Raw genomic sequence first — 17875 nt, 5'->3', positions numbered from 1 at the left:
AAACATGAAACATTAAAAGCACATGAGGAAAAGACTGTTTTCACAGGCTTTGGGGTGAGTCCCAGTTGAACTTGACTTTGGCCTTCCCACACTCCAAACGTATCCACTCTTCAGAATCTTGGCTCTGAGAACAGCTGATGAAGAAAGAATTCATTGAACTCAAAACAGTCCTTCAGAATGGAATAATCTGAATGGCTGGGATAATCAACCACCTTCCATAATTTCGTTCTTAATAACTAAACGAGGTGGAGCATGTAGCAATTCAATTGACTGCTCAGTTATTCTGGAAACCAGCTTGCTGCCGTCTACAACGAGGCTTTGTGCATCCAAAGGTCAGTTAGCTTATAGAAGAGAAGAAAAAATGGCAATTTTAAGGGAATTAAATTTGATCAGTACTGATCATTATTTAAACAAAGTCCTGCTGTTACTTGTTAGGCAAGGAAAGGTTTGGAAGCTTCCGTCTGTTAGTGCCATTCAAACATCTGCTACAGACATTCTACCAATTGGGCTATGAGCCAGAGAACCAACTTGTGAATGCTGGTAACAGTCAAAGGGGCCCAGTAAATCGCCCACAGAAAATGTCTTGCCACAAACCTCTGCAGTTTTTCTTCGATTGAAAATGCAGTATTTCTGGGGCTGCTGGGTCCTGCCCAGTCAGTGCTCCACAGCCTGGGCTCTACCCTGGAATCATGCAGGAGCTTTAAAAAAATACAAATGTCCATCTCACCTCCACACCCCAGAAACTCTCATTTAATTCTTCTGAAGTGTGTGTGCACTGGCAACTGTGATTTTTAGCCACTGCTGTTCACCCGCAATGATGCTAATCATCAGTCTTAAGAACTCCTGTTTTAAACGCATAGGACTTGGTTAGCTGGAAGATGATAACCGAGAGCCTCCCATATACTTTAATTAGCAAAGCAGATTCAGGATCGATTGTTCTGGTGAGTTCAGGCAGTTCTCTGGGCAGTGGAAAATTTCTCACCACTTCACCGACCTTTTGCCTCCAGCCTATGGGTTCCAACATCTCATTCTCTTTTGTTATGTACATTGCCTTTCTTCACATTCTATTTCAGCTTTATTGATATTTATTCATTTCCTTGAGAAGTGTTTCGAAGATTGTTCCATTCTCCTGCTAGATTCACATCATTTGCAAATACTTCACAGAGTCACTTTGGGAAGAAGAATGGCAAGAGGAGTAGAGAACTTTTATTTTTCCCATAGCCCCACACCTCCTAGCATCACTGAGACTCTTCTTTGTAACCTGCAGATGTAAAAAGCATGACTGCATTGTGCAGGGAAGTGAGCCTTCTGGCCTCCCTGTTTTCTCCCAGCTATCCACTGAGCATGCACAGTGTGCGTGTACCACATGAGATATTATTTAGACCTTTGTGTGTTACTCGGCAAAAAAGAAGGCACATGTGATTTCTTAGATAATAATCTGGCAAAAAGTACATGCAAAGTCAACTAGGAAATTAATACACAGATTCTAGTGCCAGCTATAAATATACCCAATGTCCTGATTGAACACACACTCAGTATCCACAGATCCCTCTCCTGGTGTCTCATTGGCCTTTCTACAGAGGACCTGGGGAGCAATGGTTGGTTTCAGACCAATAATTGCATGTACAGACCAACAAGCTCAGGACCAGGGACCCATCAAAGAAATAACAAAGAGAGATTAGGCATTAGATGCAGGAAGGGGCCCTTTTTCTGCTGTTTTTACATTGACTTGCACTTGAACAAAAGTTATTTATTGTTTCAAAAAAACTATACTCACAAATGTTGCCATGGCATGACTCTGTCAGCATTTCCATTCTAACCTTTGCTTTCAGGGGGTTTTAACTTAGCCTTAAAACTTACTCTGGGCTAAACTCTGGCACCAAAAATAACTTGGAATCTCTAAGTCTCGGCCATGAAGGAAATACTTGTGCGTGAGTGTGTGCTTATGTACCTTTAAAAATAAATTAATCTGACAATTCTTAAAGAAACAACATAAAATATTTTCCTCTTATTTTTAAGTAAGTTTTTAACTCAAAATTTTATCTGCACCCCATTAAAGGTGAGTTCATTTAAAACACTTTACCTATTCAACATAAGACAGATATTGCTTCTTCTTTACCCATTTATCTCTCTGCTTACCTCTTAATAAATGCACTTACAGAATTAAAAAGATCATTACTTTTCTTGTGGTTAAATAAATTAATTCTCACTGATTATTCATCTTTTGTGTAGCACAAACTATGTCTGTATCTAAATCTATCCACAGCACAGCCTAGGAAAGGGCGTTGGCTTTTGAAATCTACCACCTGCTCATCTTTGCTTTTAATCATCTATAAAAGGTATGAATTAAGTCAATGAAGAAAAAGTCCTCAACATATTCAAAAGATGGTGCAGAGTGGGAATTGGTAATAATTTGAGATTTTAGTCTTATCTCTCCCTACTAACTTTATATGAAAACTCTAACTAGTTTATAACATCTCTGAAAATTATGTTTCATTTATCAAAAGGATGCATTTGGACTTCATGGCCCTTTGTTCCTCATCCTCACTAAGATTTGAGAATATAATAACATTGGTCATTTTGGGCTGTCTAATACCAACATCCACATGCCAAGGAAGGTGGGAAGCAGGAACATACCTTGAAGGGAGACAGGTCCAGCAAGTAGAGGAAGGATTGTACTTCAGCACAGTGAGTCACTGTCTCAAGCCTATGACTTTGACTTGTTTTTTTTATTGTTGTTCAATTACAGTTGTCTGTATTTTCTCCCAACCCTCCCCAACCACCCCTCCAGACCCGCCTCCTTCCCTCACTTCCACCCTCCCCCTTGGTTTTGCCCAGGTTTCCTCTATACTAGTTCCTGAAAACCTTTCTCTCCATTATCTCCTCCCCACTCCCCACTGGCTATTTTTAGATTGTTCATATTTTCAATGACTCTGATTACATTTTGTTTGCTTTTTTCTTTTGTTGACTATGTTCCAGTTAAAGGTGAGATCATATAGTATTTGTCCCTGATAGCCTGGCTTATTTCTCTTAGCATAATGCTCTCTAGCTCCATCCATGCTGTTGCAAAGGGTAGGAGGGTTTTTTTCTCTATGCTGTGTAGAATTCCATTGTGTAAATGTACCATATTTTTTTGATCCATTCACTTGCTGATGGGCACCTAGGTTGCTACTAGCACTTGGCTATTGTCAGTTATGCTGCTATGAACATTGAGGTGCATAGGTTCATTTGGATTAGTGTTTCAGGGCTCTTAGGGTATAATATCCCAGCAGCAGAATTGCTGGATCAAAAGGCAGTTCCATTTTTAGTTTCCTAAGGAAATTCCATACTGTTTTCCAAAGTGGCTGCACCAGTCTGCATTTCCACCAACAGTGCACCAGGGTTCCCTTTTCTCCACATGCTATCCAACACTCGTTTGTTGATTTGTTTATGTTGGCCATTCTGATGGGTGTGAGGTGGTATCTCATTGTGTTTTTAATTTGCATCTCTCTGATATCTAGTGATGCTGAGCATTTTTTCAGATGTCTCTGGGCCCTCTATATGTCCTCCTTGGAGAAGTGTCTATTCAAGTCTTTTGCCCATTTTGTAATTGGGTTTTTTTGTCTTCCTGGAGTGAAGTCACATGAGTTCTTTATATATTTTGGAGATCAAGTGTTTGCCCAAGGTGTAATTGGAAAATATGTTTTCCCATATGGTTGGCTATCTTTTCATTCTAATGCTGTTTTTTTAGCAATGCAGAAGCTTTTTAATTTGATGAGGTCCCATTTGTTTATTCTTTCCCTTGTGTCCTTTGCTTTAGGGGATATATCCATGAAGATGTTGCTGTGTGGAATGTTTGAGATTTTCCTGCCAATGTTTTCCCCTAGGACTTTTATGGTGTTAAGACTTATATTTAAGTCTTTTATCCACCTTGAATTTATTTTTATGTATGAGGTAACTTGCTGATCAAGTTTCATTTTTTTGCAAGTAGCTGTCCAGTTCTCCCAACACCATTTGTTGAAGAGGCTATTTTTACCCCATTTTGTGCTTCTGCCCCCTTTGTTGAATACTAATTGACCATAGAGACTTGAATTTATTTCTGGGCTCTCTGTTCTGTTTCATTGGTCTGTGTGCCTGATTTTATGCCAGTACCATGCTGTTTTCATTACAGTGGCCTTATAATATAGCTAGATATTAGGTATTGTGATCCCCCCTGCTTTGTTCTTTTTCTCAAAATTGCTGCAGCCATTTGGGGTCTTTTATATTTATATGGTTCCATATAAATTTCTGAAATGTTTGTTCTACATCTGTGAAATATGTCATTGGTACTTTACTATAGATTACATTAAATCTATAAATCACTCTGGGTAGTATGGCCAGTTTGATGATGATAATTCTTCCAATTCGTGAGTATGATACATGCTTCCATTTGTTTGTGTCTTCCTTAATTTCTTCCTTCAGTGTTGTATAGGGTTCTGAGTATAGGTCTTTTACTTCCTTGGTTAGGTTTATTCCTAGGTATTTTGTTTTTCTTGTTGCTATATCAAATGGCATTTTTTTCCTGATTTCTGTTTCTGATGTTTCATTGTTAGTATATAAAAATGAATTTGATTTCTGAGTATTGACTTTGTATCCAGCTGTTTTGCCAAATTCACTTATTAGGTTAAGTAGTCTTTTTGGTGGAGTCTATAGGGTTTTTTGTGTACAGTATCATGTCACCTGCAAACAGTGACAGTTTTGTTTCCTCCTTTCCGATCTGGATGCCTTTTTTTTTCTTGTCTGATTGCTGTGGTTAGGACTTCCAATACTATGTTGAATAGGAGTGGTAAAATTGGGCATTCTGATCTTGTCTTGTTCTTGATCTTAGTGAGAAAGCTCTAAGTTTTTGTCCATTGAGTATGATATTGGCTATCGGTCTCTCATATATGGCCTTATTATGTTGAGGAATGCTCCCTCTATTCCCACTTTGCTGAGTGTCATAAATGGGTGATGTACCTTGTCAAGTGTTTTTTCTGCATCTATTAATATGATCATGTGATTTTTGTCTTTCATTTTATATGATGTATTACATTTATTGATTCGTGAATATTATGCCATCCTTGCATCCCGAGGATGAATCCACTTGGTTATGGTGTATGATCTTTTTAACATATTGCTGGATGCAGTTTGCCAGTATTTTGTTGAGGATTTTAGCATCTATGTTCATCAGTGTTATTGGCCTGAAGTTTTCTTTCTTTGTTGTGTCTTTATCTGGTTTTGGGATTAGGATGATGCTGGCTTCATAAAAAGAGTTTGGGAGTCATCAATCTTCTTGAATTTTTTTAAATAGTCTGTGGAGGATAGGAGTTAGGTGTCCCTTAAATGCTTTGTAAAATTCTCCTGTGAAGCCATCAGATCCAGGGCTTTTGTGTGGTGGAAGCTTTTTAATTACTGTTTCAATTTCATCAGGTGGTATTGATCTGTTCAGGCTTTCTGCTTCTTCTTCATTGAGTTTTGGAAGATTATATTTTCCTAGAAATTTGCCCATTTCATCTAGGTTTTCAGATTTCTTGGCATATACTTCTTCATAGTAATTTCTCAAAATTCTTTGTATTTCTGTGGTATCAGTTGTAATCTCTCCTCTTTCATTTCTGATTGTGTTTATTTGGGTTCTCTTTCTTTTTTTCTTAATGAGCCTGCTTAAAGGCTTGTTGATTTTGTTTTTTCTCCTCAAAAAACCAGCTCGTGGATTTATTGATCCTTAGAATTGTGCTTTTCATCTCTACATCATTTAATTCTGCTCTGATCTTGGTTATTTCCTTCCTTCTACTTGCTCTGGTCTGTTTTTTGTTGTTGTTCCTCAAGTTCTTGGAGGCATAGGGTTAGGTTGTTTACTTGAAATGTCTCTATCTTTTTTAGGTAGGCTTGTATTACTATGAACTTCCCTCTCAGGACTGCCTTCACTGTGTCCCATAAGTTTTGGGTTGTTGTGAGTTCATTTTCATTTGTTTCCAGAAACTTTTTGATTACTTCCCTAATTTCAGTCTTGACCCATTCATTGTTTAATAGCATGCTATTCAATCTCCATGATTTTAAGTGTTTGGGTTTTTTTTTTAAGTTGGTTTCTAGTTTCAGTCGCCTGTCATTGGAGAAAATGCTTGATATAATTTCAATTTTCTTGAATTTGTTGAGGTTTGTTTTGTGTCTAATCATGTAGTCTATCTTTGAAAATGTTCCATGTGCATTTGAAAATAATGTGTATTTTGCTTCTTTGGGATGAAGGACTCTTTCTATATGTATCAGTTAAGTCCATTTGATCCAGGGCATTGTTCAATGCCACATCTTTGTTGATATTTTGTTTGGAAGATCTGTCCATTTTTTACATTGGGGTGTTAAAATATCCTACTGTAATGTGTTGCTGTCAATATCTCTTTTGAAGTCCTCCAAGATTTTATGTAGTTGGGTGCTCCTATGTTGGGTATATATATATATATATTTCTTGGTGGATTCTTCTCTTGAGTATTATGAAGTCACTTTCTGGGTCTTTTATGGCTCTTTCATGGCTCTTTTTTTTGAAGTCTGTTTTGTCTGATATGAGTATTGCTATCCCAGCTTTTTTTTCCTGTTCATTTGCTTAGAATATTTGTTTCCAGCCCTTCACTTTCAGTTTGTGTAGGTCTTTTGTTCTGAGGTGGGTCTTTTGTAGGCAGCATATGTGTGGGTCATGTTTTCGTATTCATTCAGCTATTCTGTGTCTTTTGATTGTGGCACTTAATCCATTTACATTTAAGGTTATTATTGATAGGTACTTATTCATTGCCATTATTTTGTACCTATGTTCCTCTCACTTTCACTGTTTTTTTTTCCCCCCTGTTTTTAAAGCAAACCCTTTAGCATCTCCTGCAGAGCTGGTCTGGAGCAGGTATATTCTTTGAGGCTTCTTTTGTCTGGGAAGCTCCTTATTTGGCCATCCATTTTAATTGAGAGCCTTGCTGGACAGAGTAGTCTTAGTTGCAGGCCTCTGGTTTTCATTACTTGGAATATTTCTTGCCATTCCCTCTGGCTTAGAGTGTTTCCATTAAGAAGTCAGCTGCTAACCTTATCAGGGCTCCCTCGTATGTTACTTCCTGTTTTTCCCTTGCTGTCTTTAAGATTCTGTCTTTGTCTTGGAATTTTACCATTTTAATTATTATGTGTCTTAAAGTGGGCCTCTTTGGGGTCCTCTTGATTAGGACTCTCTGTGTTTCCTGGATTTGTGTGACTTTTTCTCTCATCAAATTAGGGAAGTTTTCTATCATTACCTTTTCAAACAGGTTTTCTATCCCGTACTCTTCTTCTTCTTCTCCTTCTGGTATCCCTATTATATGGATATTATTATGTTTCATATTGTCCTGAATTTCCCTTAATCACTCTTCATTCTTTCTGAGTCTTTTTTCCTTTTTTTGCTCTATCTGGGTGTTTTTTTCTACCTTGTCCTCCAGCTCGCTGATCTGATTCTCTACTTCACTGAGCCTCTTTTTGATTTCTTCTACTGTGTTCTTCAGTTCAGATATTGTATTCTTCATTTCCTCTTGGCCTTTGTTGATAGTCTCTATTTCTTTTTTCATATTCATATAGTTTGCAGTGATCTCATTGTAGTTTCTCTGTAGTTTTTCATAATTCTCTGTGCGCTCATTGAGCTTCCTTATAACCATTGCTTTGAACTCAGTATCTAATAGTTGACTTGCCTACATTTCATTTAGCATTCTTTCTGAGACTTCCTCCTTTTCTTCCATTCGGGGATTGTTTCTTTGTCTTCCCATTGTCTGTGAGACTCTTCTTTTAGCCTCGGCTTCTTAAATTGATCTGTTCTGACCCCCTAGGTTTATGGTGTGAACTTCTATGGCAGAATACCTGTGAAATTTAGTGCTGCTGACTCCTTTATCTCCTGAGCTCAATGGTCTTGGGCTGTCGTTTATGTTGGCTCTTTGTTTGTCTTTGGGTTTTGATTGTTTTGGAGTGTTTTTTGGTGGGTCCCTCCCACCAGCTGGTTAACTGAAGGTCACTCTGTCCATCACCTTTTGTATTTTGTTGTGCAGGTGTGGACAGGTTGTGTTGAAGCTGGTCTTCCATGTGTACAAGGTTTTGAGGATATCTCTTGCTCTTTTTCAGCTGTTTGCTCTTGGTAATTTCTCCACTATTTACTTGTATTTCCAGTTAGGTCCTGGGTAGAATTAGTGTGGCTTCAACTCCCTCCTTCACCTTCCTCTGTTGTTATCTGTTAGTGGTTCCTTTGCTGGTGGGTTTTCTCCTTCAGCAGGTATCTTGATGTTCACAGCTTCCACCTATTATTTTTTGTGACCCATTGGAAGGGGAAGGCAAAATGTTTTAAAACAGTAAGAGTGTATTCTATGATATTTACAGTAGGAGCCCGTAGAGAAGAGATAGAAGATCCTTTGGGTATGTATAGTGTTAAATGTGATATTCCACTTTTTAGAAATGGTGGAGAGAAGATAAGACTCTTGTTGGAGAAGGAAAGATTGTGAGTTGGGTCTAGAAAGCAGTGAGCTTGTGGGGGGTCAGATTATGAGATAAAGTGAGAGTAAAGGATAGAAAATAGGTGTAGTATATGAGAGAATAGAGTTAACCACAAAAGTAATAAAGTTCAGGAAACCATGAAGTGGGCTGAGATCTGGGAGCGGTGTTGTGAAGTACTTACAAGTGTATGGAACAACTATTATTTACAATAATAATGGAGCAACAGTCATATTACATAATCTATGTGATCTGGATAACCAGAATAGGAAGTATAGAACCTTGAGTAGTGTGCTAATGAAACATAAGTGAAGTGAAAGACAGTAAATCAACAACACACTATGAAAGACAGAACAAGGGAACCAGTCAAACAATACAATTTAACCAGCCAAGCAAAGAAGACTAAACAAAGAGAAGAGGAATACAAAAGTACTAGTAAATTAAAAGATGTAAGAATAATGAAAAATAATAATACAAGTATGCAATAAATTGCAGTTTCTCTGTAGTAGCAAAGTGAGATTTTTCTCACTGCCTCAGCTATTGAGATGACCTTTCTTTGGGTCCAACTCCAATCTTTTCACGGTTCCAGGGTTATGTCTCACTTGTGGGAATTAAAAAAAAAATAAGAAGAAGGAAGGAAAAAGAGATAAAATGGGAAAGAAAGGAAGAAGGAATAAAATAAGAAGAAAGAAAAGAGGAAAAGGGAGTTAAAAGATAAAAAATAAAAATAAAAAAATAATTACTTTAAAAAAAAAGCCTCTTGCTGGCTTCAAACTGGCCAAATCAGTTTTGCTGGTCTTCCTGGCTGCAGCAGGCTAAGGAGTGATTGGTTTCACTTTTCTCCCTCCCTGATCAGCATTCAGCCAACCTCCAGCCTCTGGTCCCTCAGGTTCCACAGGTTCAGGTGCATGCTTTCCCTGGGGCTTTGGGTGTGGACACCAGGCCTTCCTCAGAGCACACTCTCCCTAGGTCATGGGCTTGTGCCCTTTGCCAGGCTGCCTCTGTTCCCTCAGGTTCAGACACACACTCTTCACAGAGATACAAGAATGCACATAGGGCCTTCCCTGCCACCTCAGCTGTGCATGGCTGGGTGGGGAGGAGGCCGGAGTGGCTGTTGCAGGAGAATTCTCCAGCCTCCAAGTGTCTCTTCTTTCACTTTTTCTTTTTGAGAAATTCCTTCTGCTCAAGCCTGCCACTCCATACAGAGGCCTGGCCTCTCACGCAGCCCAATTCTCCAACCAGACCAGGGATTATCTGGGTCAGGGCCTGTCACAGCCCAACTCTCAACTCTCCCCAGCCAGTGTCCACAGATTCTGTGGGTGCTCACAGCCCCTGTGTCTTTGCCACTTAGTCCTTATTCTCCTCTCTGCAACTTCAAGTAACCAGGTCCCTCCTGGTGCTGGTCAAAACTTATTTGGCAGGGGAGGGAGCAGTTGACCTAGTTCTCTCCCAAGAATCCTGTGGCAAACCCTGTGGGCACTGGTCCTGGAGCTGCAGCTGCCTGGTCCCCATGCTGGTCTCAGGGACCTTATTGTCCTGAAGCATTCTCCTTACCATCTGTTTTTTCAATGCCCTCTACAATTTTTTGTCTCCTATCTTCATATATGCTGGGGTACTTTTGGCTGTTTGCTCTGTTCCTCCATGGATTGACTAGGTTTCTCACTTGTGTGTAGGGGGAAGTAGAATTCGCTCCCAACTACCTCACCTCCATCTTCAGTCTCTGACTTTGACTTCTTTAGAGAATGTTGCAAAGTTTAAGGCCAAAGATTATTTGCCACACTTTATGGCAGCCAAGAATCCAACACTTTACTGGGTAGGGTCTTACAAAGCTGGTGTAGTTGGTGCTATATGGTTTCCAGCATCTCCATCAATGCTGTGAACCAGCTCATATTCTTCAAATATATGCCTTTGTCACTTAACATTACCAGAGTTACTTTTGCTTTTTTTTTCGGGGGGGGGGATGAAACACCATATAACATATAACCAAAATAAATATAAACTTTTTCAGATCAAATTATTTTATTTAGAAGGTATGTAAGATTTTGCAGGCAGGACCCAGATATTATTTATATTTGTATGCTAGACACTAAAGAGAAATCCACATTTTTAATACATTGCTTTAGAATTTACAAATTACTCTCATATATGGTATCTTTTAAAAAACATTTTTTAATTTATTTATGTTATTTTATATCCCTGCCCAGGTTATATTATTTTTTTGGTGTTTCCACTGTTTTTCAAAAGGACTAAGTAAGTAGCAAAGAATACAAGAAATCACTGGTGGCATCCATAATGGAAGGTGCCAGGATTCTCACACAGCAAGTCAGGGAGGAGCCAAAGAAAGGCAAATTTGTGATGCTCTTGTTATCTTCCCATGTCACATGTATGTCATCTCCTTAAGACGTAATAACTCTGTATAAACTAGGCATTATCACCTCACTTTAAAGATGAGAAAACTGAAAATTAGGGAGATTTGTGTGTGTTACCTTATCAACCAGGTAATTCCTAGATCCTGGTTTTCAGGCCACACGTCCATCTCCATTCTTCTATGCAAGCCTTCCAAAAGAAGGTGTGGAACAGGTGCTCAGCAAACAGCTACAGAGGCTTTTTGAACATGGAGAATTCCTAATTCAATGTTCTTAGTACGCCATCATTTTACGCAGTGTCTTGACTTAAAGAATGGATGATTTGGAGTCAAAAAACTTGAGTTTTATCAAAATCACTAATTGTTCATGTAACTAATAGTTCATTTAGTTGTAAGTTGACATTTTTTAATCTATGAAAGGAAGACAAGCATCACAGATATAGAGCTTTTATAAAAAGTGCTTGCAAAAAGGTAACAACTATATAAATTTCGCTGCAGCACTATTATCAACAGTCAGGGCTGATTAGCACAACTTAACAGCCCTCTGTGCCTTGCAGTTGCAAACGAGAAATGCCTCTTAAACTTTGCCATGTGGGGACACAAAAGTCCCATCGCCAGAGTTCTTAAATGATCTGCCTTTGCTGTTTCAATTTTCCAAAATGTGCCAATTTTCTGTCTGTTCTATCAGTTAATGAAAGACCTCTGTTAAAATCAGCTACTATGATTGTGGATTTGTCTACTCTTTTTCACTCAGTCAGCTTGTGCTACATGTATTTTGAAGCTATCATATTAGAACTTCATATTGCTAGATTTTCCTGGTGGAGTAAACATTTCATCATTATGAAATGACTTTCATTATCTCTGGTAATATCTTTGGCTTGAAGTCTACTTGTCTGATATTAATATATTTCTGCCGGCATTTTTTAATCTTTACATAGTCAATGTTTTCTCTACCTTTCATTTATAAACTTTGTTGTATGCCTATATATACTTTTTAAATTCAGGCTAACAAATTTTATCTCTAATTTATTTAGTTTAATGATGGGTATGTTTTGTTTTAGATATACCATCTCACTATTTGTTTCTATTTGTCCCTCCTCTTTCAGGTTTCTTTATCACTTGCCTTATATTTTATTTTTTTATATATATGATTTTTGTTTTAAGTCAGATCTTATTATTTTAATATATTTTCTATTAACTTAGTAGGTACTTTAATTTCTGTGCATGTTTTTATTCTGAATTTACCCTGTCAAATTACAGCCCTTAGCTATCTGTGGCTATTTAATTTAAGTTAAAGGGTATTCTATTTGCAACACTAAAGAGACGACAACATCCATTCTTAACTAAGATAAACTAGTCATTTTATCACTTTGTTATTCTATTTACTCTTCTCCTAAATCATTGACTATTATTGTTGGTCATTTTAATTTATATATTTTAAGCCCCACAGATATTATTAAGGTTTTATACAGGTGATATGTATTCATATTTACCTGTATATCTACCTTTTCCATTTTTTTCACTACCTCTGAGTTTTCATCTATTTTCCTTATGCCTGAAGAATAATATTCCTAAGTGTTTCCTTTGCTAAGGAACTCTCTTGTTTTGTCTGGAAATGTCTTTCTCTTCTTTGGAAATTTTGCTGGGTATAGAATTCTAGTTGGCAGTCATTTTCTTTCAGTACTTTGAAGATATTTCATTATCTCTGGCTTCCACTTTTTTTCTATTGAATGAGCTCTTGGGTCTTATTGTTGATCCTTTGAAAGTAGTCTCTTTTTTTCCCCAGGTCTGCTTTAAGGTTTTTTTATATTGTATTTTTAGACAGTTTAGTGTGGCGTACCCAGGTGTAATTTTTTATTTAACTACTTTGATAGAGCTTTCTAACTCTTCTTAAATGTATAGGTTTTTGTCTTTTATGAGTTTTAAAATATCCTCATTCTTTACCTCTTCAAAAATTACATCTATCTTACTTTTTCTCTCATTTTAACTTCTGCAACTTCCATTTCATGTATGTAAGATTTTTTCCTCAATACCCCTTTAGCATCTAACGTTCTTTTTGTATTTTCAACATATTTTTTATTTCTACTTCAGTCTAAATTTTTTAAGGCTTATTTTCTAATACCCTAATTCCCTCTTCAACTCTCTAATATGCTGTTACACCCATCTTATAAGATCTTAATTTTAGTTATTGAATATTTTTCATGCTGAGGTTATTAGCTTTTTAAATACTTTTTAATCTTTTGCTGGAATTTTTAATTTTGCTTTTTTATTTCCTTGAACATGCTAAACATAGTTATTTTACAGTCCAGTTCTGTTAATTGTCATCCATTTGTCTTGTGAATCTTTTTATTAGGAGTTATTTTTCTTGGTTTTGAATTATATCTTGTCATTTCATTTGATCATATAATCACCTGAACTTCTCACTATACAAAGTCTATCAAAGTAAATATAAGTAAAGCTGGAATTTATTTATTAAAAAATTGTGTACTTATTCTTACATGTTTAAACTTCAGTGACCTTCAAAGTACTCTCCATCTGATGCAAAATACCTATCAAGACATTTTTTTTTCATTGCCCAAAACAGTTTTTGAATTTGTTGATTTTGGTGCCTTTTGGTTCTGTTGTTTTTTGTTTCACCTCCTTTATATCATCAAAATGTTTCCCTTTGAGGACTTTTCTCATACAATGAAACAAAAAAAAGTCACTCCGGGAAAGACTGGGTGAAGAGGGAGGGTGGGGCAAGAAAATCATGCTGGTTTTGGTCAGAAACTATTGAACACTCAGTGCAGTGTGGGCAGGTATGTTCATAAATCACCCACCATGAAATGGCCAAACATGTTGAAAGAATCTTCAACAAAAATTCACTGAAGCCTCTCATAACAATGCCAACATGTACACTGATACAGATGGGTTCCTAGAACACTCACCTAGCAGGAGAACCCTATACTACAAGGGGCCCACCCTCCAGAAGATAATTCTGGTTTTGGGGGGATTCCCCCTTTGCATAAGTTCTTTTCTGATTTATGTTCTCATTGTCAATAACTGGGGGGAAAGAGCAAATACTTTGCAAGTATTTCTTTCCCTGTTCAAATGGATGTGACATTAGCATTATTTGCTACCCCTGTACATTTGTTTCCAAGTAATTTGTCTAGTTTTTTATTTTAGATTCTACTCTATTATTTTTTTCTTAACAAATATAAATATCTGCCTTCTGAACAGCCCTAGCATTATAGTGAATGAAAGAGGACCTGCAGTTCATGTTAAGGTAGATCTTCACCTTGGGATAAGGTATTTTAATTTTCCTTAATGACACCCTCTTAGGTAAATTATTGTTAACATTAGATATCACACTCATTTTTTTATTACTTGAAAAACAGAGAAAATATATAGCAAGAACCTTTCCTTGAGGAAAAAAAGGAACTTGTCCAATGTGATTCCTTTAGCACACAAAGTCAACTACATAGTACATTGTTGGGAACCGCTCTGCCTGGTCTTAGGAGTTGTAACTGCCCCTATGACTAAGGCTGAGTGAGTGACCTCTGGTCTGTGAGCCACTAAGGAGACAAAGCTTATCTCCCTGCTTCTGCTTCATCCCCCTGCCCCCAACACTTGGTCTGTTAGTCAAAGACAGGTAAGACCCCTGGGGGGGGGGCAACCTAAGCCAGACACAATCACTTGGGAGGCCCTCAAGGAAGGACTTGGGGGACTACAGCAAAGAGGGAGTGATGGACCCTTGCCCTCTGGCTATTTTGATATAGCTTGAGTCCCATGTCCTCTGGGAGAAGTGCTTCCTGGCTCTAATCCACTTAAGCCTAAAAACCTATGACTGGGAAGGAGGCGCAGCCCTTTGCCAGCTAGAGTGGTTCTGGGGTGATCAGGCATAAGAAAGAATTTGTAAAGTCCTATGAAACCTGCTTTGCTAAGAGTGCTTTCATTCATATAAAAGGGTCCGAACAGGAAATGAGTATGTCTCCCAAAGTTTTTGCAACCCCCTTACCTGACAGACACTAACTCAGACTAAGCCCTCAGATTTCTTTGAAATGTTATCTACTGTTTGATCCTTGCCACTTGACATTGATTGATGAGCTTTACTTGTATTCCTGTGTATTACAACCCAATAAAATCTGTTGAAAAAGAGGTTCTTGGTCTTTCTCCTCTGAGAGATTGACCACCTTTGGTCTCCAAGCAGATCACGTCTTGGTAGTTTCACTTTCATCCATGGTGGATGGGAAGACTTGGGGGCAAAGTTGCCCCCATAGTACATAATCAGATTTTCTATAATTACTTACCTTTTCTCTTTGAACAACTTAGCTTTGCTCTTTGAAATCCCCTGGGAAAATAAAAACTATATAAGTAGGGACCATCACTGAACATCAAATGGATGTTCTGGCTCATTCACTTTTTTTCCATTTAATCTTTCTCCAACTTCCTCTTCTTTCTTTCCAATTTTGTCTCACATCTGCAAAATCCCTTAGTGCAAAGATCAGTTTTCTCAGTTTAGGGTTTCACACTTTACTCAGACTTTCATATGCACAGTCCTCATTATGAAAGGAGAGTGAAATGGGCCACTTGTTCAGACTTTTTGTCTTTAGGTAAACAGTAGGAAACTTTGCCCTGGAGCTCTTTACAGCTCTTTTATAGAGGAAGAGACAGCCTGAGGCACCCTCATATTTGCTTCCCCCCCCCTTCCTGCAGTCAAATTCTTTCCTTTTCTCCATTGCTCCTGCCACCACCTTAAATTGCTTTCACACTGTTTCTTCCATGTCACATTGTCACTCTTTCAAGTTCATACTTCTATCTTCAACTCACATGATAAGTCTTTTTTCACATTTCATGTATATTCCCTCAGTTATCTTTCACTGCAAAGGGTCTGTGCAGATAATCAGAAAAGTATTTTGATTATTTCTGCTTCCTGAACCTTCTTTCTTCCTACCTACACAGTTCTAATTCTAGGTAATTAGAGAAAGTATCACCTCCCTTATAAAAATTTCCAGCATATTTAAATTCTACCTACATACATGTCTCACTAGATATTTTTCTAGAGCCAACATATTAACAACTTTGAGGTGAAGAGCTTAACAAATATGCATTGACTGTATAATATATTTTTTCTTATAACAGGTATGTGACTGACTACCCCTACTGCCCAAGTAAAGTATTCTAGACAAAAGCAAAGGATTTGGACCTAGTCCTTCTAACTTTCTCACATTTACCTTCACACCTAAAATTTGCCAATATATTACTCAACTAAATTGTAATACTGCATTCTTCTTTTGGCAAAGCCATCTCAAACAGCCATTGAACTTCTGGATGAGGCATAGTTTCCTCCCTTGGCCTGCACGGAGGTATTCTTTCAAAGGAAGCCATCTGTTCTCAATTCTTTTCCACATATTTTTTTTCCATATGCAGCTTTCACTGCCCACTTTTAAAGTTTACATCATTTACTTCGTTCCTGACATTTGCCTCTTCTGAGGTCATCCTTATGAATCTCATTTGGCTAGCAAGCCAAACCTCATAGGATTGCAATATTTTCTTTTTACCTGTAACTATTCTATAAGGTCTATTCTTCTTTGAAACTCCCTTTAGTTTTTCTTATCGCTGAAAACAATGAGGTAAATAACCAGGTCCTGAAATGTTCCTTCTTATCCTGTGACTTTAATTCTAATCCAGTAGGAGTCCATATGCCTTAACTAAGAACAAATGAGAAAATAAATGTAGTAGAACAACTAACTGTAATATGCTACACACAAGTTGTAATTCTTACCTGATGATAAAAACCAAAACTCAGGACTGTAGGACTTTCTTCAGGAACCACAGCAGGAGTCCTAAGTTTCCTCTAACACATTAGCATCAGGAATATTCACTACAATTACATGTTATCTAATTGAGAGCAGGAACTTTGTATAATCTACCATTTGCTAAGTACCTACTAAGTGTTAGGCACTCTTAATTTCTGATGTGTGTGTACATGTGTACACTTGTATGAACTTGTTTATTACTCACAAAAAAACCCTAAAATATAACTATATTCTTAAATTTATTGTTAAGTAAACTGAGGAATAGAGAAGTTAAGTGACTTACCTAACATCCTAGAACTGTTAAATAATTAAATTGAAATTTACACCCAGGTCCATCTCAAAATATCATAATTATTAACCTATACTCTTAACTACTATGCTATAGTATTTCAAGGAAATTAAACACATATTGGTTAAATTTTAGAAGACAAAAAAAAAGATTATCCTGAGGAGTAGGGGCAAACTTACAGACTTGAAAGACTTTATATACCCAAAATACTCATTTTTTTTTGTTTTGAGATCTCAAACAAAAACTATACCTCTAAAAATAAAACAGCATCATTGTAAGCACTTTGGTGAGTTGGTCCTCTGTTTTGAGTTTATAGGCAATATAGATGGAGAGAAGGGCGCCATCTCATAAGATAATGAAACACCGTTTTGATGGAGTTCTCATTAGATGTAAAAAACACAATGAATGTGTAGTATTATGTATTCACAAGTTGGCTAGAGTATAAAATTTTATATGGAGAAGGAAGAACTGATAAAATCTTATCTTCAAATGGCTAAAACAACAAAAAATTGTTGTTCTTCTCAGTATTTTTTCCACAGTTTTTCTCTGAAATAAGAGGCAATGTCTGGATTTCAAAGTAGAAATTCAAATGCTGACTCAAGAATAATTAACTTCGTCTTGCCTCTAGTAACTACATACCATATAGATACTTCATTGTAGTCCAACTTCATACACTTTGAGCAGACAGGGCTCTGAGGACAGTAAAGGTATATTGCTTTTGGCTCAGCATATGTAATTCCTGCTGCAATAAATTCTCATCCAACCACAAAGGCAGCATGAATAACTTTGTAATGAATACTGCAAGGAATACTTTATGACAAGTTTTAATATTGTCTTCTAATTTATTAACACAGGAACCTTAAACCTATGTGAAATTCCAATTCACAATTAATTTAGAAAGCAAAGATTTAGCTTAAATTTTTTTTCCAGAGTCATTAACCTTGCAAGCAT

The sequence above is a fragment of the Artibeus jamaicensis genome, unplaced genomic scaffold (assembly GCF_021234435.1).
Source record: "Artibeus jamaicensis isolate MK-2021 breed Jamaican fruit bat unplaced genomic scaffold, CSHL_Jam_final scaffold_916, whole genome shotgun sequence".
Taxonomy (NCBI): Eukaryota; Metazoa; Chordata; class Mammalia; order Chiroptera; family Phyllostomidae; genus Artibeus; species Artibeus jamaicensis.
This window is presented reverse-complemented; position numbering follows the sequence as displayed.